Source organism: Peromyscus californicus, unplaced genomic scaffold (assembly GCF_007827085.1).
Source record: "Peromyscus californicus insignis strain IS unplaced genomic scaffold, ASM782708v3 Scaffold_4__1_contigs__length_199733344, whole genome shotgun sequence".
Classification (NCBI taxonomy): Eukaryota; Metazoa; Chordata; class Mammalia; order Rodentia; family Cricetidae; genus Peromyscus; species Peromyscus californicus.
This window is the reverse complement of record NW_026294562.1, coordinates 67,646,406-67,671,487: the sequence shown is the minus strand read 5'-3', so window position 1 is coordinate 67,671,487 and position 25,082 is coordinate 67,646,406. Positions and strand designations below refer to the sequence as shown.

Genomic DNA, 25,082 nt, shown 5'->3' with positions numbered 1-25,082 from the left:
CAGCAATACTGCAGCAATCACCATGGCAACCAGTGGAAATAATGGCCCCCTTCGGGAATAAAAGAGATCTCAGATCCCCCTCAAAATCAGCAGTGTTGGCGGTTGGCGGTAGAGGTGGTTTTCTGTGATTGTTTCAGACTTTCTTTATGGACAGAAAACAAATGGGCAAGAGAATTTTCAGAAAATAAATGGATTTACAGACAGCTCATGTGATAATCTAAGCCACGGAGGAAAGCAAGACAGCAATTCCAGCCGCTGATGAGCAAGTGCTCAGGGGGCATTCCATCCACAAGGCTGTCCACAGGCTGTTAGAAGCCTGTTCCCTGTCCCTGCCACACAGAGTGGCTCTGGGTGACCCCTGTTGGCCTATGTGACCATTAGCGACTTTGCACATTTTCTTATTAGAGGCGGAAATACCAGCACCCTCACACAGACATATATACAGGCAAAACACCAATGCACATAAAATAAAAATAAAATGAAACAGGGCACATAAATATGCAATGCCTCCTCGACACGTGAAAAACACTCAACACACAGTACTTCAGATTCTCAGGAAAAAATTAAAATGAGTGCCTGGATTGTTGGTAAGAACAGTCTTTCAAAATGTAAAATGTAGGATACTGCAGTGAGCAGCTCTCCTAGAAGGATACACTGTGGGCTGCAGGGGCATCCCGGTTCCTCCTGCAAGGCCTGATGCTTTGTTAGAACTCTCTCTACACATTTGGGGCACACCTGCACCGCTGCCCTGAGACTCTGAAGCACAGTGTCTTTATGAAGTGGCATGTCCCCAGGGATGTGATGAAATCTGAGTTTGCTTGTGGAATCTGAAATAAAGACCCTATCTGAAGGATGCACCACTCCATCACAGAGGAAGGAGGGCTTCCTCTGCCGAGGGAACAGCAGGAGCTTCAGACTTCCAGATAACAGGATGGGAAGTAAAACCGAGCGCTCATTCATTCCTCTTTTTATTTTAGAATGTGCTGTGAGAGAGGTAAGAGATGATTTTGATAGGAAAAGTTATCTCTCCAAGGTCACATCGTGCCTCAAATAGAAGTGTTTCCTAAGCCGAGGGAAGTGGGGGCTACTAGTCAGCGGACGGGGAGTTTCGGTTTTTGGCAAGGTGCCTCAAGCCCAGGACACTTCACTGTGTATTATATGCTAAAGCATCTGTTAAAAGGCTAATTCCGATTTAAAGGTATGTATCACAATAAAAAGAAACATCTCTGGGCCACATTCAAGAAAAACACTAACCCCATGTGCCTAGGAGACTCCTGGCCTCCTGTCTTCTTCACTTCCTGTCGCAGCTCAGTGAGCTTGGCTCAGAGAGCATCCTTTGAAAGTCAGCTGTGAGCACTGACTTTCCCTCTGAATCAAAACCCAAAGGGGGCGCCCATGACTAAGGTCTCTCATTGTGCCTTCTTAGTCCCTGTGGGCTGTGAATCCACCTAGTCCTGGGAGTGGGGCCCCTCTCATGGTCTACTCCTCTGTAAGCTTGGTGGGCAGAAGGCTTCTAACCACCAGCTGGTGCTGGCCACTAGGATTGTCCTGTGTTTTATTTTATTCCATCATCTTTTTTTCTGATTAAAACTTCTTGGGGGGGCAGGCATTGCTGGAGAGATGGCTCTGCGGTTAAGAGCACTGGCTGCTCTTCCAGTGGAGCCGTGTTCAATTCCCAGCACCCACATGGCAGTACACAATTGTGTGTAACTCCAGTTCTAGGGGATCTGGCACCCTCACACAGACATGCATACAGGCCAAACACCAATGCACATAAAGTAAAAATAAAATAAATTTTTAAAAATTCTTTAAAAAACTTTTTTAATCAGTATGATGCTGTGAATGATGGATTTATTTTGAAGCATTTATTACAACAAATACTCTCTCCTGTAAATGATCCTGCTGCACTCTTTGCTGTGGTTTCACTTATGACAGGGTCTTATTATATATCTCTGACAGGCCTGGTTTTACCATGAAGACCAAGCTGACCTCTGTCTCCTAGGGTTAAAGGCATGTGCCATCACACCCAGCCCTGATTTCTGGTGATGGTACAACTTCCAGCAGCCAACAACCTCCAAGGAAAATGATCAAGGGAACACCTGCATAGATAATATAGTGCCTTGTGCATCCATGGCCTGCTTGGGGCCAGTCACGTTACAGGCCACAGGCCGGCAGTCTCCAGTGCCGGTTATCTGCTGCATACATATTCACGGACGTGGGATACAGATGGAAAAGGGGATTCCCAGAATGCCCCTTCCATCGCTGCTTTACATTGCGAGGCGTATGCGTTTTCCAACCATTTTTAATTTGCTATCTAATGCTGGCACTCAGTAACTCAGAAACATCATGGCAGTTCTGTTTCAGGTGTGCACAGGAGCTCAGGCTGCCATTTGTAAAACACACCATCCATGTAGTTGTCGGGTGCTGGGCACTATGCAGATAAGGCATGCCCGCTGGCGTCTTCTTGTTTCCCTAGATTGCTATCTAACACGTAAGCAATTTCTCTTGAACTCGATATGTAAGAACCAAATGTCCATTGAACTAAGAGAATAAGATTTAACATTTGGAACAAACATCTTTGGACTAAGATGAAAATGTTAACGGTGGTTTAGGAACCATCCACCAGGAAGCAGACTGAGCCATGATTTGAAATTCCCACCCTGGAAGAGGAGGGGTTTTTATTGTTTGCTTTTGTTTTTGTTTGTTTGGTTTTTTTCCCTAGCTGAGTTGTTTTCTTCCTCTCCTTTAAAAAAAAAAAACAACAACAACGCAAAACAGCTTATGGCTTAAGACTACATCCTTTTGACTGAATAGTGTATGTGCTCACAGAATTATATTTGCAATGTTCCGATTGTTTTTAAATTGCTAATGAGGCTGCTGTGTGGGTAAGCACAGATACTGGCTTACCTGTGAAGCGTTTCTGCTGTTTGTGAGATCTGCCTTCCCACTGAGAATAAATTCCAGGTTTCACTTTACATTGCAGTTCCTCTAAATCAGTTTATCCGTGAGCCCCGGTCTTCGCCCTATAAAGCAGAGAAAGCGCTACAAGCTCTTGACTCTCCACCCAAACACTTAGCTGCTCCCATAGTGCACTGTAAGAATTCTGCTAGAATTCATGGATGTCTCTGTCCAGAAATACAGAGCCAGCCATCTTCAGAGGTTTCCTGTCTCCATAGATGATGGTGTCCAAGAACAGGAAGCTGCTGTTCGGGATCTACAACTTCCCTGAGAGCAGTGGATGATGGGAGGGTCTCTGAGCATCTGAGCCACCACATGGCACATCTGTAGTGGGATCTGTAGTTCACTTTAGCGTGTGCCTTACTGTATTGCATGGTTGCAGAAGCTAGGGAGGCTAGCATGATGAGACAGGACTTCCGTTACCTTCCTGTAAGCTTGGGATCTGTGGTAACTGCTCTGTATTAAAGAGAAGCCTCAGTGTGTGTGCCCATGTGTTATGAGTGTAGGGCTGGGTGTGCAGGTGTGTGTGTGTGTGCGCACGCGCGTGTGCACACGCACGCCATGAGAAAAACAGACCCAGGAAAAGGTGATGGGAGTGTTATACAGACGTTGGAAGGGCTTAAGAAATGAAACTTGCTTACCAAGACTGGCTTGTTCACTTAGTGTGCTAAAGAAAAACTCACAGAAAATAAAACGTGAGCACTGGTAGAATGCCAGAACTTTCTTTGCATGGTATTTTATCCCAGGGCATATGTGGGAGTATCTGGGATGTGTCTCTAGTTTTGATAGCCACTGAAATCCTTCCGCTCCAGAGTCACTTCTCCAGGGACTTTCAGGGTTGCTGGATGAACCTGGGATGCCTCCTACCCCTGCATTCCAGACAGGCTCCACAGACTAGGGGCTGCCACACCTGCTCAGGGCTGGACCTTGAGGAAATGCCCTCATTATAAACCATGTACTCTACGTCCTGATGCTCTGAACCTCCTAGAGATGCTGAAGTGTTCTGGGGGGCAATAACCATGAAGGAGTTCTCAGATTAGGGGAGAGCAACCACACGTCAGTGGGCAGACATGAGAAAGCTCCATGAGGGTTTGTAGCGAGCGTTTGTAAACATTGCCAAGGTCCTTCCTGGCTTCTCCTTTCTGTCCTTCATAAACAAACTCATTCTGTCCTTTTTACAGAAGGGGCAATGGCAGTGTTTCCTCTCATCTGCTCTCTGTAGGCTGGAGGGCAGCCCTGCCTGGCTGCTGGAAACATAGCTGTGCCCTTGGCAGTTCAACAGAATGCCTCCAAAATCCATGGTGGATGGGTCCTGGATTGGAAGGGCCAAGCTGCCATGGTGTCATTTGCAGCTAAGCCTGAGTTGTTCCCAAGTGCTCAGTTTTGATCAACCTCTCAGGGATGTGAGGGAGCCGGGGACATCAGTTCCATCCGGGGGTATGTTGGGGAGGAAACTTCCAAGTAGTTGGATTATATAAAGGTGGTCACTTAGTCAATGACTCCCTTAGTTAAGACAGTGTTCTGCAGGAGAAAATTGGTAGTGAGAATTACTTTCTAGTCCCAGGGGCCTTAGCAACTGGGAACAGGTGGGGATAGGGCACTGCTGGATGAATCTGGGATGTGTATGCAGGGAGGGCAGGCACCCACACTTGCTCTTCACTCGCCCCTGTTTGGGTACTCAGTATTGCAACACAGAGCAACACAGAGCATGCTCAAGCAGCTGAGTCAGTGGATAAAGATGGATAAATGGAGCTACGTCAGCTCTTTCTGCAATACTGGGGCACCCTGGGTCTCTCATAGCATGGCTCATCTCTTTACATGCATTGTGAATATCCTCCACACTCAAGTATGGAAGCAGAGTGGTCTTTGAGTCAAATGCCAGGCTCCTGTCCCAGCTTGTCACTTTCTTGGTGGGCGATAGAGGTAACTTGACCTTTGTAAGGCAGCTCTGTACCTCCCTGATACCCCTTGCATGGTGCTCAGCAGGAAACTGTCTGGGAACAGCCCTTCAGTGCATGGCTGTCAGAGTACTAGGTGGCATCTAAGTGTAGTCTCCTAATGATACTGGATGGCAGTCACTTGTTATTTAAGGAAAATAATTTTCAGAATTTTTTTTAATGTACTGCAAACATGAGCACTGGAGCTGGGAAGATGAATCCATGGGTAAATGCTTGCTGTGAAAGCACAAGGACCTGAGTTCAAATCCTCAGCCCCTACATAAAAGTGGGATACAGATGTGACTGTGGAATTGGGGGGAGAGGAGGCAAATGGATCCCTGGAGCTCAATGGACAGCCAGCCTAGCTGAATCAATGAGCTCTATATTCTGTAGGAAGATGTGAAACAATTGAGGAAGACACTTGATGATCTCTGGCTTCCACACACATGTGCACACAAATGCACATGCCCATAGACCTGAACATACATACACCTACATGAACACATACATATACCATAACACCCACACACACACATACACAATATGAACACTGAAAGTTCTGAAAATATTCTCAGAGTTCTGGTTTCTAAATGTATACCCTGCTCCGTCTCTCCTGAGAGTAGTGTGAGCTAAACAAAAGGAAAGGAAAAGGTCTGGAGAGAGGGCTCAGTGCTTATAAGCACTGGCTGTTCTTGCAGAGGACCAGGGTTCTTAACTTTCACATGGTGGCTCATAAATACCTGTAGCTTCATTTCTAGGGGATCTGATGCCCTCTTCTGGTTTCTGTGGACATTATGCTCATGTACACACACACACACACACACACACACACACACACACACACACACACACTGAAAATAAATATTTTGAAAAAAAAAGTAAAAGAAAGCACTCGTTATATTAGCAGGCAGTTTTAAAAAAAAGTGTTTTATTTTTAACTATGTGTATGTGTGTGTATGTGGGGGTGTGTACACATGAATGTAGTTTCCTGGGGAGACCAGAAAAGGCATTAGATCCCCTGGAGTCAGGGATCCAAGTGGTTGTGAACTACTGAGCGTGGGTGCTGGGAACTGATCTAGGTCCTCTGTAAGAACAGTACACGCTCTTACTTAACCACTGAGCTACTGCTCCAGCTCTTAGCAGGCAGTTTTGAAGGTAACTTTAGAGGTAAGTTTAAAGGCAGTTTCTAAGCGCTCAGAAATGAAAGCACGTTGTCTTCCGCTCATTTGTGTCAGTTCACATGCAGACACAGGGCTCTGGAGTCCTGCCAGAATTTTAAAATTATAGCTAAAGAAATGATCCCAACTTAATTAGTATTGATGTTGCCGGGTAACTTCTAATAATGAGTGCAATTTGCAATACCCGCTCACCATGTAATTTAACACAATGGGGCCCTCAGAATGTAGGACTTGTATTTAATCAAGATGCAGGATTAATATAGACAAGAACGAAGTCTAAGTCCCCAGGCCTTTGTAGGGATGGGAGGAGGTGCTCTGTGGGTGCTCAGAGGGAGATTTTGTAGGTACCACCATTCCCAACAGCCAGTCCTACCCCACAGTGCTTGTCTGGTCCCTGGAGAGGAAGCAGTGTCACTTACTTACCTGGCAAGGGTCTCAATGTTTATGTGCCTCAGTTTCCTGGTTGAAAAATGAAGATAATAAGGATCTAATCTCTTTCTATTGTGGGGATTAAGTAAGTTGCTGGTGTACGACACTTAGAAAGTAGCACACAGCACTCACCAGATGTGGCTCATCATCATAAATATTAGTATCCATGTATTTTTGGATGCTGAGCTAAGGAGGGTGTCCTTCACCCCAAAACAGAGTATGTGTTTGTATTAGGCAGTTTTTCTTTGCTGTGAGGAAAAACCTAAGGCAGGCTACTTTATCAAGTAAAGAGGTTTATTTTGGCTTATAGTTCTGGAAATAAAATATCTGAACATTGTGGTATGATTTGGAGATGCCTTTCCCATCCCGGAACCCAGACTGTATCACATCATGGTGGGAGTGCCTGCATGCTTCTTTCTATGGGCTGTCTCACCCTGGGTTACATTTATTCCTGCTGTGACTAGATTCTTGACAATAAGCAAGGATTTATTTTAGATCCTGGTTTGAGGGTACAGTTCATCATGGCAGGGATGGCAGCATAGGGCCAGCTATAAACCTGGCTCCTAGCAACCAACTCTTTCTTCTCTGCTTTCCACCTGCTTAAGACTCTACAACATCCCAGAACAGTGTCAGCACCTGGGGACCAAGTGTTCCAACACAGGAGCCTGTGGGGACACTTTACACCCAATCTACAACAACACTGTACCCTGGATTGGGTTGTAAGCATTTCACCCTGCTCTGATCTGATCACTGTCTAAACCCACCTAAAAATACCACAGTTAACATGTCTATACTTTCAAAACCATTAGGTTATCACTTGGGGGTTTAAAGTCCTGCATGAGTTCTGGGGACAAATCATATCCACACCATGGTAACGTTGATACCTCTGGTGGCTGGAAAGAGAATGCACCCCATAAGGCTCCAGCATTTGAACCCTTGGTCACCAGTTGGTGGCTCTGTTTGGGGAGCATTGGATGGTGCAGCTGGAGGAAATATGTCCCTGGGGGTGGGCTTTGAGGTTGAAATCCCCCCACTACTTTGAGTTTGCTCTCTCAGCACTGTGCTTACAGTTGAGGATGTAAGCTCTCAGCTTCCTTCTCTGGATGACATGCCTGCTGCTCGAGACCATACCTCCCACCATGAGATTCTAATCTTTCTGGAACCATAAGCCCAAATAAACTCATTCTTCTGCAAGTTGCCTTGGTCATGATGTCCTATCCCAGCGGCAGAAAGTAACTGATACAATCCTAGAGTTGAGTTGTCTTTATTGAGGCAAATTTAGCCATGCTGAAGTGTGTACGCCATTTGCATTTGCTCATACAGAGTGCTTGTGTGTCCATCCCTGCTGCCCATCTCCAGCACATCTGCATCAGTCCAAAAGGAAATCCCATCCCCATGAAACACCCCTCCTCCCAGTCTTTGGAGACCACCAATCTGCCTTGTACACCTATTGATGTATGCATTCTGGTTATTTTATGTAAATGAACTCATACGGTATGTGACCTTTTGAGTCTCATCCTTTTCCTTCTGTAATATGTTTTATAGCTCAGCTTGGCGGCAATGTGTATCAATCCACTCTGTCCAGACTGGAGACTGTCCCAATCTGTGGGTAGGCCTCATCTGTTAATCCTCTTGTCCTCAGGTGGCCACTCAGTTTGTTCCCACTTTAATGGCCATCCTAAGAGGTTCAGTTATGAATATTTATGTACACATTTTACTTGAGCACCTATTTTCAGTTCTTTGGGGGCACCTATATGCCTAAGGGTGGATTATATATAATTCTCTATTCAAACTTTTCAAAGCCGCTAAGTCATCTCTTCAGCTCATGGTGCTCTTGCAAAGGCCCTCAGTTTGATCCCAGCGCCCACATTGAATGACCCCAAATGGCCACGTCTGGTGACTCACAGCTACCTGTAACTCCAACTCCAAGGGATCTATTAACCTCTTCTGGCCTCCACAAACACCTGTACTCTCATGTACATATTCACATATAGATACAAAGTCAACAATGAAATATTTTTTTTAAACTGTGAAGGAAGGAGCCACCCTTCTTGCTGCTGCTGGACCGATGGCTCCCAGCTGCCTTTGGCTTTCCTGGGCTGTGACAGCATTGCTCCATTTGCTGCCTCAGCCTCTACTTTGTGTAACTTCCTCTTCTCACAAAGACAGGTCCATGGACCTGGGTCTAGCCCAAGTCATCTTGGCCTCATCTTAACTGTTCACAGCTACAAAAAGCCTGTGTCCAAATAAGGCCACAGTGTGGGCTTCTGGGAGGACATGAACTTGGGAGACTCTGCTTAGGACCTTACTCTTTGGCTGCCCTCATCCTTGAAAGTCTTAAGCCTCCCCATCCTGTTGAGCTTCCAAGACCAGCTTCTGCCTCCAGTTTATAGTTCCAGCCTCAGCCTATGTCCCTGGGGCATTTCACAGACGGGGGAGAGGGGCATTTTCAGAGGCAAGGCTAAGTCTAAGCGTTAAGAATTTTATGCTTAATCAACTTCTGGTCCCTCTTAGGTACTTGACTAGCTTAGAAAATCACTGCTTAATAGAAGGCTATTTCCTTCAGCCTGATCTAAGTATGATTCAGGAGTTTGGTGGCATTTAAAGATTCTTCAATTGATGACTATAGTGTCTAATGGAAAATGAAAGACGAAGCAATGTTTGGGCCGTGTTAACGCAAGGCTACATTTTAAATTTTATTTATTATTATTATCAGTGTTTGCATGTGAATGCACAGGCACAGTCATGCCATGACATGCATGTGGAGGTCAGAAGACATCTTTCAGAAGTCAGTTTTCTCCTTTCACCCCATGAAGGAGAACCTACCTGAGGAAGAAACTCAATTGGTCAGCCTTGGCTGTACGCACCGTCATGAAATGAACCATCTCGCCAGCTCCAAAGCTCTGTTTCTGGGGAAACTTGGGGGACATGGAGTTGGACAAGGTCAAGAGTGTGAGGCTTGTGTCCTTTCTTTTTGTTCTCTCGCTTAGAAAGACCTGCGTTCAGGAGAGGTTTGGAGTGAGCATAGCTGCATGGTTGGTAGAATGAGGACAGTTTGTGCAAGGACCATTGGGGGGGCCCTTCCCGAGCCCCAAGGCCATGTCAAGTCCAGGGAGTGTCTGGCTCTCACCAGAAAAGAGAGGTTCTGTCTTGCCTCTGCCATGGTGGTCTCTCGGCTCCTCCTGGGCTCTCCCCTGCACGGCTGACCTTGGAAGGAGGCTGTGCTCATAGAGGCCTGAGTGACAGCTCCTGCCCAGCCTCCTTATCCTCACAGGGTCTACTGTGGTTAGACATGAACCCTGCTAAACACGGTAGAGGAAACTTGGAGAACGCTGCAGCCTGGTTCTGCTTCTCCTATTGCTCTTCTTCTCCAGTGGGTTGTGACATTTCCTTCCACTGAGGTCTCTTCCTCTTTTAACAGAGCGAGGAGTGCTCTCTTAAAGGACACAATATTCTTGAGTCTCTGTTGATAAATAGTTGAGGCAATAGGGCTCTGTGTTTATAGAAACATTGGTGTGTGGCGGGGAGAAAACTCAACTTGGCCTTTTGTGGGGGGGCAGTAAAGGCTGTTTCATTCATTCCCTGGATAAATATTTATTAAATACCAATTTTAAGGATGTGGAGGCCTCTCCCAGGTAGACCAGGGTAAATGGAGCCCGTACAAGCGGATGTTTAGAGTCCCAGACCCACAAAATGCTAACACTGGCTTCTGCCAAAAGAAGCAAAGGATGTTTTTTTCCCCTTGGGGATTGGGAGCATCAGTTAATATTTTTCAGTGAATTTTTTGGAATTTACAAAATGTGTACCCGTTTGTCCTGAAATGAGATGTTTGTTTGTTTAGATGTACCTCACACTCATCATGATGAAATCTTGCAAAGCTCAGGAACAAAAGCAAGCCCAAGACCAATGAACTTCAACTGTGGACATGTGGGCGTCTGTATTCTGGGTGCTTGGCAGATTGCCTGCGTTTGAACTCGGGAACTCGGGCTTTGCCGTTTTACCAGCTGAACATCCGTGGGCTGGTAGCCTGACCTCTCTGGTGTGTAGTGCACTGTGAAACAGGAACCATGGAAGCCTTGTAGTGTTCCGGAGTGGTAGCGGAGGCCAAGAGGACTAGATTCTAGTCTTGTCGGGGTGGGGAACTAGGTGTTCTCTGCAGGTCTTACAGGAGCCAGACTTCCTGGACTGGGACTGCTTAGGAACTAAGGGTTAGAGGTTCCGCCACAGTGTAGCGCCTGCTGGGTCCTAGCTCTGTGCTCAGATGGAAGAGCCTCTTCTCCTGCTGTCCAGGAGGCTCTTTGTCATGTGTGTTCCGGGAGTTTGTGTCCTTGGAACTAAAAGCGTAGGTCTTCCCCAGCTGCCTTGCCCAGCACCAGCACATACAAAAAGAAACAGAAGTAAAATGGATTATGCTACCTGCACCTTGGTCACCTCTGAACTGAATTCCAATTATTTGTTTATATTCCAGAAAGGTCCATCATCAACAGCAGGGGGCTGCCTCTCAGTTTATTCCTGAGAGTTAGTGAACATGTTGGGGGGTAGCTACTGCTCTGTATATCTGGTCTTCATCACATGATCAGTCTTTCAGGACTCTGTATTGTTGCAGAAGGTCCCCATGGGCCAGACAGTGCCAAGGGCTTTCCTCACCTCTCCAACTTCCCTGGAGACATAAGAGTTTCTGCTCTGCTCATTTTATGCACCCAGGGAGAGGCAAAGCTGGTCCAAGGCCACTCAGCTTGTGGATGGGAGCAGGCGTCTTAACTTTTTGAGATCCAGGCATCTAACCAGCATCTCTGGTTAGAAAGATGCTGGAAAAATATCAACAGTTTTGCACTTTAAACTTGGGATTCCTTCATTTCTTAATCTTCTAAATATTATTGTTGAAGTAGTGAGGGTTATTTACTTTGGGGGTGGTTACCACAGAAAGACAACAGAATGTCCCTCCCATTTCTGTGTGGTGCTTACCCATCTACTGTGGCACATAGTTGGGGGGACCTGTGATTGGCTCCTCACACCCTTAGTGAAAGAGACAGGGTAGAACCCTAGCCAGCCATAGCCATACACTAACAGTCCAAGGCAAACAAGAAATGGTCACTCTGTTTATAGAACGCACCACAGCTCTGAGGGGCATTCATTCATTCGTTCACTCCTTCACCCATTCCGCAAGCCCTTCTGAGCAATCCCCAGATGTGAGGCCCCCTGTGGGCTGTGACCATGGCTTGCTGACTTTCCCAGCCCCTTCAGCCCCTGTCCTTTGCTCTGCACAACTGGCCTTGCTCATTCATATCCTCAGTGTTCCCCTAGACAGAGCCCCCAATTTGCATGATTTGCCCAAGCTGCTTTTGCACTTGGAAAATGAAAGAGCCAGGGGACTTGGAAACCAGGCTCCTGCCACATGCCTGGCTCTGCAGAGGAACTTGACTTGGCTGGGAACTAACCCTTTTCCTTGGCTGAGAAATAACAAGGTTGCCCACTCGGTGAGGAATAGGCACCATACACACATCCGGGGAGAGGCCATGCGGCCGACAGTTTTTCTGCCAGTGGCTGTCCTTGCTGGTGTGCTAAATAGCCAATAGCAGACCCATTAAGCAGCTGGCAGGTGTCCCTAGAGACATTGCCACCTCATCTTTCAGGCTCCCCGGATATGTATATGTATGCACTGTGAGTTAGAGTCTCCAGAATAATTGATTTTAATATGTATGGGAGAGTCAATGCTGTGGGAAGAAAGCCAATGTCCTGTGCTATTTGATGGGTAATTTCCTCCTAGCTCCTTTCAGCCAAGGAGCTTTCACTGGGGTGTTAAATTTCTTGACTGAGGGAGGAATGAGGGACCCACGGATCATAGGATTGAACTGAAAGTGAGGAGATGGGGGTGAGGGTGCCTGCTAGGCAGAATTCGGATGTGCTCTAAAGGGCTAATTCCTAATTAATCGCTTCAACAGCGTGTGAATGGAGAGAGGATTTGAGAAGTTTGTCACAGCATTGCTGCAGTCATTATCTGGGGAGTGATGGGACCAGAAACCACGTTTATAAAGTGAATCTGCAGAGATGCTGGTCAGAGGCTGACCTTTGGGGACATACGGAGTTAGTCAGGAAGGCTGTGATCTCTGATCCAGTGGCAGGGGTCTGGTGTGTGGGCAGACATTTCATTTCTGTGACTTCCCCGTGGCGCCATCTGCTGGCCATCTTTGGCATTTGACCTCCAGTAAAGCGTGTAAGTGCAGAAACAGCTCCCGAATCCTGCCTCTAGTTTCAGGTGTCTATTTCAAGATCAAGTACTAAGCTGAACAGAGCCCCTAAAATGTTAACCACTAATACTTTAATCACATGATACACCCCTTCTCGAACCCGTGTCAGCTTCCTCCCCAACACTCAGCACTTTGCTATTGTGTGTATGCCCCACTGGGCTGTGATCATCTTGGAGTCTCCTCTCCCACCCCCACATCCTCATGCTGGAACCCAGGTTCAGGAGGTGCTCAGCTGGGGTGCTCCAGATGAGCTGGAACGAAGGTGGTGCCAGGAACACTTGTGTAGTATACAGGACCACTGTCCTCTTGCTAGTTCAGGGCAGATCACGAACAGGGCTCATCTGGGTTCTCCGACGCATCCTAAAGTTGGCACAGGGTCTCTGATCCCAGAGCCTCAGATTATTGAAGATAGAGTCTCTGAGAGACAGGCAACTTGCAGAGTGAACGATATTGAGCCCAGGTAGGTGCCTCACCCATCTATCTTTCTCCCTGTCCTCAGTGCACTGCCAGACTGATTTCAAGACACTAAAATGCTCAAGGCTGTTCTTGTATCAAACCTCTCTGAGCTCAGCACCTCCCTAGATAGTAACATAACTTCCGCCTCCCCTTGGCTTGTGAGATCCAGACCAGCACCGCTTTGTGCCGAATAGTAATAGTTTCCAGTATCGCTGTCCACCCTCGCTTAGCAGCAAATAAAAAATCAGAACATCATTCTGTCCCCTGAGGCAGGACTGCTGAGTGCCCCAGGCCTTAGAAAGGCTTTTTCCCCCCCCCCGGCAGCCATCTGTTACATCTGACCCTCTGCTCAGCTCAGGAGCCATGCAGGCATGCCTCCAACATGCCAGCCTTGGAAGAGCAGCACTTCATGTTCTAGGAGTGCAGCAAGGTTGAGGATATAAGCTTAGTCACCCTGGCTTCTCCAGCACCCAGTCTATTTAAGTGGGTGGGTGGGGGTGAGGCAGGAATATCTCGAACCCATTGAAATCTTCTACAGGAGAGTGTCTCCCCCCAACCCCCCAGGTAGAGTAGAAGCACTGAAAGGAAGGAAGCATGTTTGTCTTGACTTGTCAGTTAAACCAAACCCCTTCCACGATATGGGAAACACCTGTTGAACCAATGAACAAACAAATCTGGACAAATAAAAAATAATCTCTGTTACTATCTGCTGGTCTCACTAAAACCAGCATTTCTTTAAAAATGCATGAGCTCCGTGATGTCTCCCAGTGTGAGAGCAAGACATTTTATGAAATTGGTGTGCATTTACTATTAAAGAGGAGAGTCTCTACTTATTAATATTCCCAAAGGGTAGCTTTTGGGTTCGCTGCTGTGCTGCTGTTATAATTTTCTATAATTATATGGTACTGACTGTAGTTTGCCAACAGAGCGTCAATAAAATGAAATGTAACCCTGGAACTAACATGCTCACACCATCCCCACCCCCACCCCATTCTCTCTTTCGTTCTCCTGAGTTCTCTTGCTCCGAATCTGCAGCCTTCCCATTGTCTGGGCCCAGGGAGGCCAAGAGGACATTCTCCTTGCAACCCGAGTCACTGAGACCAGAAGGAGTGCAGCGCTGTCTTACAGCACTCAATTTGTGTGAATAGCAGGGAGGATCTCCATTAGGGGACCTGTGGTGATGATCTAGAAGTGGAGAGAGAATCTGTTTGCATTTCTTTGGTTTTGCTTTTTTATGGTGGTGGAGATTAAAGCTAGGGCCTTGCATGGTCTGGGCAAATGATCTACTAACTGAGCTACACACCTAGCCCATGAGTACTGCCCATGAGTCCTACCTTTGAGCAGCGCTAGGAGCCAGGGGCTGAAAGGAGCTTGTGAGAAGTCAGCCTTAGGGGGCAGAGTTGTCTAGGAGCCAGGAAGTAGATCCTCTGTAGACACTGAATCTGCTGGCAGCTTCATCTGGGGGTTCCAAACTCTAGAACTCTCCAATCTGAGGCATTTCGCTCTAGTGACCTGAACTTTAAAGGGGGTGGGAGGGCTTGCTTTGTTTTGTTCAACTTTGGACACAGTCAATGCCATTAAATAGTTGAATGACTGCATATGAATGAATGAATGAATGAATGAATGAATGAATGAATGAATGAATGAATGGAGTAAGTGACTGACTACATGGATGCATGAATGAATGAAGCCACCACAAACTGACTTGAATTGGACTAGAATGTGGCCCTGACTCTTTCATTCTCTAGATATGTGTCTTGGGCCAAATAGATTGTGGTCTTTCTAGGTGGTGTTCACCTCTTCAGTAGAAAATACCATGGGGAGCACTTGGTTCCTCCATGCATTGTGCATCAGCCAGGAAGGTGGTGAACTGGCGATGTTTCAGTCCTAGAAACAGGGGCTGGAGGCAGTGTGGCAAGGGAGGGCACGGATTCCCTCAGAGGCTGGTGTGGGCCAGAGAGGTGAAGAACCCGGAGGAATTTTCCCGGTAGAGCAGAGAAAATTCCCATGGCAGGGAATGTCCCAAGCGCAGACTGAGAGCTGCTGAGATGCCGAGGGTGGGAGGCTGCTGAGGCAGGGGTCCAGGGAAGATGCTGGAAAGGCAGCTAAGGGAACTGCCCACCCTGGCCCCTCCCAGGATTCTCTCCGATCTCAACCCCTGAGCATGAGGAGATGACTGCACTTGTTTTCCTTTTCAACACACTTGATTCCCACCCCAGCAGATTTAACCCCTTCCTTCCTGATACCCAAATGCACGGTCTCTAATCATTTGTTTTTATGACCAAAAGCTATTGGAAACACACGGGTTCCAGCTTCCTGTGGGCAAGTGTATTTCTGCATTTGATGTGTGGAGCCACTATAAGAGGTTCTTGCTTAAGTTTTTAAGATTCTACATTAATTTGGAATATTTAAAAGGGTGCCATCCACATACAGCCTGGAGACCTAGCCTTCTCTGAGGAGTTCAGGTGTGGCCTGCATCGCTGTGTGACCCAAAGTGATCCAACTTCACCCTGTTTCTTGCCGTCACACCCCCATCTGCCTCTTTACTTACAGCCTATGGTTGCTGCTCCACAGGTGGACACGCAGGCTGGGCTTGGAACGACTCTCCAAAGGCAAAGGGTACATGATGTTCCCTGGCATCCTCGCTGGAACTCCCACAGGCCATTGGGAAAGGGAGTTGGGGAGAGGGGAGGCCTGATTTTTATTTCCTGACTCCAAGCAACATTATTTCATAATTTCAAGTGAGATACCTCGTTCTCAGACACTCACCATGCCAAGTCGTGAGAGAATTTTAATTCAGTTTGGTCTTCCTTAATTTGCTGTGGATACACACATTTTAATCTTCTTTTATTAAAAATAAATCCACCCTCCTCACTCAGGTCTCTTGTGTAAATATCTAATTAGGGCAGATGCGTGGCCTGGTCCAACGGGGGTGTGTCAATGTCCCTCAAGAAAGAACTGACTTCAAAGAACTGCCCCTGCCACGTGAGCAATGTTAATTGAGCCAAACAATGTCCATGAATTATTTATAACTGCTCCTCTGGTTATTTGGTGAGAAAAATCTGGTCCCAAATTGCAACTAAGAAAAGCCCTCTTCCTGCATTATAACTTCAGAGAAGCATTTTAGATCCTCTCTGGCACACCCAGCCATGTGAGCATTGAACACATACAGCTTTTTTGGTGCCTGAGACGTTGTGAGGCCTGAACCTGCCCAAGTCCTGGAGCTCACCTGTGCAGCCTCTTCCCAACTCAACCTGAGAGCTCCTGGGAAAGGGTATAGAATATATACAACACTACAGATGGCACTGAGGGCTGCAGTCTTGCTCCCACGCCCCATTTCATGCTGGACCAGCTGGGAAGGAGAAAGCAGGTCCTTTTTCTGCTGCTGAGATGACCCCAGTCTGAGTGGCATATAGTTGGTGGTCAGTGCATCTGCAGGCATTCATTTGCCTTACGTTTCCTTGGATGAGCGTCACTCCTACACTATACCCTTTCTTAAGAAAGGAGGCATGGGAAACATGTGGCAAGCCCACTAAAGGTTTGGTGCAGCACATCATCAAGGCAAGATGGCATCACAGTAATAGATTCACACCAGCGGCATTCGGATAGCATCCTTTCTACCTGTCCCCTCTGCCCACTCAAGATACACAGAGAGCTGTGTTTCCCTAGCTGGGAGCTAGGATCCCAGGATGCTAATCTGTGAGTGAAAATGCATCATGTTACAGAAACTGCAAGTTCAAGTCTGCTGACTAGAAGGAACCTGGACACCGACTTTGGTTTCTTTGTTTTTGAGACAGAGTTTCCTATAACTCAGACTAGCTTGGAACTCTGAATGTGCTATGTAGCCAAGGATAACCTTCAACTTCTGATGCTCTTGGTTATGGGTGTGCCACGTGGCCTCACTCCATCTTGTCTCATGCTGGAGATTAAACCCAGGGTCACATGAATGCTGCCAGCATTCTACCAACTGAGCTACATGTCCAGTTTTTCACTGTTCTGAAAGCATCTGCCTTTTAAAGGCGGAATTACACAGTAAGGGTAAAAATACCCAGACCTCAAGCCTAGGGTGTGATGGATTTTGACAAAAGCATGTGTCTTTTATCATTCAAACCCCCATCAAGAGGAGACACTGACTGTTTCCCTGGGAACTTTGATGGGATGCTAATGTCACTGTCACAGGGGGATAATGCTCATCTCTTCTCTGGAATAGAGTCCCTTCATATGCTTTCTAGCACTTTCTACTTCCAGTGGCCATGGGGGGCATAAGCTAGCCCATTGAGTCCTATGTGCAGACACAGACCTAAATTCTCCAGCCTGTTTCCGCTTGGGCTCAATTGAGAGGGAATCCCCGTGCTGCTTCCTCATGGTGCTGGGTTACTCATGTGTACTTTCTTCCCACAGAGCCTTGCAGCAGGCAGGTAGATGGATGGTGTCTATGCAGCAGCTTCTAGCTGTAAGTCACATCCCTGCCATTTTACAGATCTGTGTCGTCTGCCTCTTAAATCTCCTGTCTTTGTGGTCCAGTTAAAACAGATCTCACTGACCCAACCAGGATCCATATTCTGTGCATCTGCAGATGGTTCTTGCTTCTTCTGGAAGTTGAGGAGGGTTGGCTGAGACCTCTGTTGACTCCCATGCCCCAGGGCAGTGGGTCTGACAGACAGCTGGGCAGGAGGTAGGGGGTGGTGAGATACGCCATCATAGCTGTAATTAGAGGCCCTTGCTGTCCTGGAGGAAGGCCTAACACTGCCCCATGGTGATGGGGGGTGGGGGTGGGAGGAGAAAGGAATGAAGGAAGGAAAAAGGAAAGAAAGGAAGGGGCAGGAGAGATGCTCGGTGGTTAGGAGATCTTACTCTTGTGATTGCAGAGGACTCAGTTTGGTCCCCAGCACCCCTGTTGGGTGGCTCACAGCCTCCTATAATTCCAGCTCCAGCGGATCAGATACCCTCTTCTGGCCTCCACACACGCATTTAGTGACTGGGCACTGGTAGAGCCCGGTGCCCAGGTGATTGGCACATTTGCTGAGGCAATTATCCTGAGATTGTAGAAGCTGATTTCAGCACAGAGAACATTAGTCTATCAAAATGCTTTCGAGTCTCCCCTGGAAGCAGTAATGGAAGTGTTGGTTTATTTATGGGTCTTGATCGAAGGGCATCACCAGCTGATTTATAGCCCAGATAAAGTCAAATAAAAGTCATGAGGGGAGGAAGTGATCGTTCCCTGACTCTGCCATTGAATGTGTCTGTCCCTATCCCCGGAGGGCTCCAAAACACTGCCCACATTGCACAGTTGTCTCTTCCCAAGACCCCAGGTGCAGATGCTCTGTGAGGGGTGCTTTGTGAACAGGCTGCAAGATGTGTCCAGAGGAAATGGAACAGGACTGGGCTTGGCAGGCTTACTGAAAATGAGGGAACTGCCTCCCCTGGCTTCTTGTCCCTGAAAGTAGAACCCCATAACCCCACTGAGTGTTCTTGGGGCTCTGACATAATGCAGGTTCAGAGATGAAGTTGTCAGCAGTGTGAGGGCCGGTGGCCCTGAAGAACCAGCACGTATTCGTCTTGTCCCTCCGAACACACTGGGTCCCCAGCTCCAGATACCTGCTCCGTCATCTCCTGAAAACACTCCTACAACTTTACTGGGAGATACTGGGACTCAGCCTTTCTTGCCCCTCCAGGCACCCCTGTAGGTAATCCAAGACCATGAGGTGGTCTCACAGAAGTACACATTCAAGTGCAGAGAAGAGTTGATGAGAGAGCCCAGGCAGCAGGAGACAGACGGACAGCTGTCGTCAACGATCTAGTCAGGGTGTTCTGCACAGTGTGGAGGGTTGATATGGAGGAGAGCAGGGCATCCATGGTGGCTGATAAGGGGCCCAGGAGGCAAGTGAAATGCTGGAGCAGATTAAGAGTGAAGTAGCTGCTCAGGATAGCTGAGTGAACGAGGGGCTGGGGAAACAGAAGTGGATGGGAGCAAGGCCATCATTCCTGCAAAGCCTTGCCTCGTGTGGTGGTAACTTCACAAGTAGTAACATTTGGGACACGCTTATTAATGTGAAGACACTGTAGTGGTGAGCGTGAAAATAGTCACGGCATGAAACATTCCCTAAACACTCACGAAAGTCAGTGTCTAGCCCATGGGCTATGGGCAGTGATTGAGTCATAAGAGCTCCAATTCATCCACTGATGGGCTCAAAATCTGATGGTGTTTGGGGTGCAGCTCTCCCTAAGTGTTTCCTCAGGCGTTGTGTCACAGTCGTGAAAGGCTGGCTAGCACAGAGAGTAATCAGCCTTCCTTTCCCAGTGGGTGGACATCACAGTCCAGATTTCCTTTATAGGAATTGACAATGCCTTCCATTAGAGCCATGGACTTTTCTGATTGAGAAAGGGACAAAGACAGAGGGCGCTGAGGGCAGAGTCCTTGCCAACCCTGTGACTTATCACTCATTTCTAAATCTGTGGGTATTCAACTTATTTTCTTCAGGGTTTTTTTTTTTTTTTTGCTTTGTTTTGTTTTTTACTTAATCACTAATATGTAGTTGGAAGATTTCCTGTGTCCCGGCCTGCTGGTGGTCGGGACAAATCTCTCCTACTCGTATCCCCTAAGTAAACACCCAGAGGCTTATATTGATTATAACTGCATGGCCATGGCTCAAGCTTTTTGTTAGCTAGTTCTTATATCTTAAATTAGCCCATTCATCTATGTATATCTCCACATGTTCCGTGGCTACCTGTGTCCCATTCATTACATGTTGCTCCTTGGGCGGTTCGCTGGTGTCTCTCTGGGCCTTCTTCCTGTCTCTCTCTTTGAATTTCCCACCTGCCTCTAAGCTGCCTTGCCATAGGCCAAATGGCTTTATTTATCAACCAATCAGAACAACACATATTCGCAGCGTACAGAAAGACATTCCCCCATCACTAATATCCATTCACTAGTGAAAATTTGGGTTAAGTAAGATCAAAAAGTTATTCCAACAAATTACCTGCCTCTGTTTCCATGTAACTTTTCATGAAAGAGGGGTTGACTGTGACTTCCAGTCACTGGTCCTATGCAGCCCCTATTCGTTATAATTTTTTGTGACCCTCATTCACTGGTCTTATGTGACCCCTCATTTACTGTTCTGTGTGACTCCCACCCATGAGTTTTATGCACTCATGCAATCACCACTTGTAGATTTTCAGGGTCTTCCTGTCTTCTCAGGATGGGAAGTTTGGTTTTATTTTTTGTTTTGATTCCCTATGGGAAAAACCAAAACGTATCCCTGAGAGTCTGGCTACATGTGTCCCATTTGGCCCCATGGAGAAAATGCTGTTAGCTCCCTGTTCTCTCAACCAGTGCCTGACTGGACTTGACCAGACACTTGCTGCTTGCTGATTCAATGAATCCAAACATGGTTTTACGGTCTGTGAAAATGTGCTACTGAGTGGGATCCTGTGGTTTCCACGACCTGGTCTTGTTGTCTTGATGAAAGAGACTGAATTCTGACAGAAGAGACTCTTCACTTCTTACCCATCTTCAAGAGGGCTCAGGGAATAATTGGAATTATGCAAATTAGCATGCACCACATAGGGAGTTGAAATTGGTCCCTAACAGACATGCTGACAGGTCTTACAGGTCCTTCCCAATAAGCTGAGTCGGGTGGTACTCATCTGCATCCATCTCTCCCCGCTTCCCTGTCCTCCTCCTTCTCTCTATCTCTATCTGTCTATCTCTCCCCCACTTCCCTCCTCCCCTCCCTCTCTCCATTTTTTTTAACCTCTCTTCTCCCCTCCTTCCTAGTGATCAGTACCTGATTGTCAACATGTTGTGCATCTTTCCAAGCCCAGAATGATACTTGCCTCCAGCAGGTCAGCTCTTACCTATTCAGACAGCCAGTTCCCTGCCCAAACCCTGGAGGATATCTGCCAGGTGACCTACAGCCGGGGCGGGGACACCCACCACCACTCACCAAGTCTCTCTCCCTCTTCCCTCTTCCCTGCCTGATTTTTTTTTTCTGCTTTTGCTTTTGCTTTTTTTTTTCTCTACCTGAGGGCCCCTTTGGCAACCTCTTTCTAAAGATGTTTCCATGTTTGCATTTAGACATTCAATTACCTTTGCTCAAAAGCAATTAAGTTCCACCCTTCACCCACTGAGCTGAGGACTCCCTGTGAACATCTTTTCTGTTTTAATAAGCAAAGCCATCTTCAAAGAGGCAGGGTCACGTGGATACACCTGAAACATGCTGTGTCTGCAGATTTTAATGAATGGCTTTAAAAAAAATAATTGTTTAAATCTTTCATCCCTGTAAGTATATTCACACCTAAAAGTTAGGAAAGGTCTGGGTTTTGTTTCTTTTGCCATTGAAAGGTATTATTTTACTTGAATTTTTGTCTTTTCCTGGATCATTAAAAAACAATTATCTTGCTGAGTGAGTCACCTTGTCCTGATTTTATGGAAGACGGGTATACGAAACAGATACTTGGGACTGGAGAGATGTCTCCATGGATAAAAGCACACACTCCTTTTGCAGAGGACCCAATTTTGATTCCCCAAACTCACGTGGAGTTGAGGGAAAGAAATCACAAGAGATCGTAACTCCAGTTCCAGGGGATCTGACACCCTCACATGGCTTCCCAAGTCACCATGCTCACATGCATCACACACACAGACAACCAAGCCCTCAGCACTTCGGTTTGGTGTCTGTATAAGGTGTGGTAAAGGCAGAAAGAGCCAAGCCTGGCAACTCTGCTGTGTTCCAAAACGAGTGGCTTATGTCACCAGCCATCATTTTACAATGCTCGTGCCTTCCTTCCCAGATCTGGGCTTCCTACGTCAAACTGCAGCCCACGGGTGCAAGGTGCCCAGCCTTAGCTGACTGGCACCCATGGGTGTACATCATCTGTACAGATGAGAGTGAAACACCTGTCCATTGTCACTCAAGTGTTTGAAGTCCTCCTATGTGAAGCTAAGGACTTTCTGCTGTGGGGATTTTTCACAGATCAAATTTAGCCTTCCCCCCGAACCTTCACTGTCCTGCCTAGCTAAGACCCCTGGGTAATGTGTATGCCAAAGTGAAGGACACTGGGAATGGAACAGTGGTTCTGAGAAAGATATCATGGCACCTCCCATGCCTTCATTCATGTTCCCTTGGTGTGGAGATGGTCCCCCAGGAAGATGAGAGGGAGATGGTGGTCTTCACACTTGGTTGTCTATAAACCTATCACTCTCCAGGTATGTAGAGTTCCAGTGTCCAGTACTGGACCCTCCTATGAGTATAGTAACGTGGGTTGTTACTAGAAAGTGAGCCTGAGGGTGCAAGTCACTGGCTAACACGTTGTTCCACAGCCTTCTCAATTCTTTAGCCCCAAGCTTCCCGCCCTTGCTCTTCAGTTCTCCCTAGGAAGCAGCTCCTGTGGGCTAAAACAATGATTGTGTAACAGTGGGCCGTGCACAGCTTCCTCCAAGCCTCTGTGTCATCCCATTGGCTGAAGGTTCTGCTTGTGTGCTTCATTTCTGGGGAACTGCCACTGACACCCTGGTTGCACGGCCCCGCCTCTGCAGCTTCTAAGGGGCGGCTGGGGCTGCCCTTGTGCTCCCCTTCCAGCTTCCGGGGGCTTCCCTGGTCACAGACAGGACTTGGCTCAGCTTTGCCTGTCCAGATCCTCGCAGGTTACTCGAACTCTGCCGTGGGAAGTCCTGGAAAAGAATTCAATGGAATAAGAAAGATGGCTTTATAATCCAATTGATAGATGGGTGGATTTTGAGTAGAGTAAAAATAAAGTCTGCTTTTCTGGGAATAGACTGCTTTGTTCATTCCAGCTCTGCAGACTGCACAAGCTCCGTGCCTCCTGTGCTTAGCACTTGGCAGGCACGCAGCAAATACTAGTCAGCTACAAATCCTTGGAGTTCGGCATGGATTTAATTCCTCCTTCACACATTATCTCTGCACAGATTCGTGTCTGTGCTTACTAAGTAGCCTGCACAAGTTTTTGAGAGTGGATGGCCAGGGATCCTCCGACAGGTTGTCACTCGCCTTAGAATACAAGTGGGACAATAAAGAGGCACCAGATGGCTGGACAGGTTTTGATGTCTGCACAGTTTATCTCCCTCTACTGGTCCCATCAGGAATTTCAGCTTGGGGAACTCCGAGACTGCCATAATCAGGGAAAGGAATTGAGCTTCATCCTCCTCCAGGGTGCTGCCCTAGCCTCCTCTTAGATCATTGAGTGCTTGATGAGGAAGGTTATTAATGCTTGGGATGAAGCACAATGTTTCACCCAGGAATTCTATGTCTCTGGAGTTGGATTAAGGCAATTAATAATTCCCAATCAATTACTCTGCAGTTTCCTCCAGCGTATGTAAAACACCATGGCAGTGTTCAGTAACAGATCAGACAGAGAGAAGGCAGTGTGTGGCAATATGTGTGGAGCTGCTGCCTGTCAAAGGAGAGCCTGGGCAGTGTGGACCCAGTTGAGGGTGTGTGTCCCCAGCAGTCCTGACCTCCGACGTGGGCTGTATAACCTTGCAGCCTAACTTTGCCCAGTCTCTCACCATCCAAGGGTTACTGTGTACAGGACACACATGCAAGCAGCAGCCCAGAGCAGGTGTGCACTCGAGCACAAAGCTGTTGGTGTCTGAGGCTCACTTGATAAGTGTGCGTGTGCGTTTGGGAACCAGGAAGATGAGAGGCCCCGTGTGATGGTGGCCGCTGACTTACTGTTCTGGGATGGTTTTTACAAAGTACCGGGGCTTGTTTCATCTTGGCGGTGCTGCCTACTGAGAAGCACCAGGTGTTGTTGCCATGCTCCTTCCATGTCTTCAGTGATTATAAACATTGGAACATGTTTATAATGTTCCATTGGAACAGCCTGAGGACCAAGTGTCTACTGGCCTCAGTTCTGAGGTCTGGTCCTTTCACATCTCACACAGAGGCATTGAGTAGCAAAATTTGTCTCTGCAAGGATTGGACAGAGCCTCCGGGCTAGCTGTGGATGAGATTCCATGGACAGGGACTACGTATCTGCACTGGGCATGTGCCGTTGCCTGCCTCCATTGGTCAGGAGTCCTCAAGCAAGGTTTTCTACACTCCAGGGTAGGCACCATCAATGTCACCTCTAATGATGGTTGGAGGTGACTGGGAAAAATGGGAAGCCAAGTGTGAATCTGAGGTCACTGCCTGTGGGGTGGTCCTAGTATGAAAGAGATTTCTCTGTGTTGAACCCCTTGCCAATTGGACTGTCCCCTGCATCCATTCAACCCAGTAAACACTTAGCTCCTTTCTGAGGCTGTAACTGGCCCTGTGGAGTAGGAAGTTAGTACAGTCAGAGGCAAGGCCAGGAGGGGGATGTTGAGATGGGCTGGGAGAGCATATAGCCACTGGATGGAAGAGGGTAGAGAAGGACCCTGAAGCTGGCCTCAAGCTGCTTGGCCAGGATCTCCTGAGCCACATCTGGAGGGAATGGATTTGGCCAGCCTAGTGTGAGGGGCCCAAGAAGCACACAGAAAGGCACTGGCATCTATTTACCCAAGATCGGACACCCACCATGGACACAACTTGGCCAGAGAATGGCTGTGGAAGGGAAGTGGGCGAGCAGTCGGTATTGGGGGACGTGCTATCTGGGGTGCCAGGTGACTCATGAAGATGCCTCTTGGCTGGCAGTACGGACAGACCTGGGGTCTGGTCCCACTCCACACTGGTTCACCCTCAGCAATGTGGGAGTTGTGAGCCATGTATCCTCTGGCTGAACCTGCAGATGACAGTGACTGTACCACCACAGTGTGCGGAAGACAGGAGACTGTGAAGTCAGTAGGCAGAGCTCTTGGTTTCCTTGAAACCTATCATAAGTTTCTCTCTTATTTCTTCTTCCTCCCTATTGAGTGACAGCCGTGTCCAGGGCCT

At 47.5% G+C, this 25,082-nt stretch overlaps 1 protein-coding gene across 1 annotated transcript in view; it reads left to right on the top strand.

Moving 5' to 3' along the window:
- Window positions 1–25,082, top strand: part of Ptpre (protein tyrosine phosphatase receptor type E) — a 151,497-nt gene that overhangs the window by 82,760 nt on the left and 43,655 nt on the right. The gene's annotated exons all lie outside the window — the stretch shown is intronic.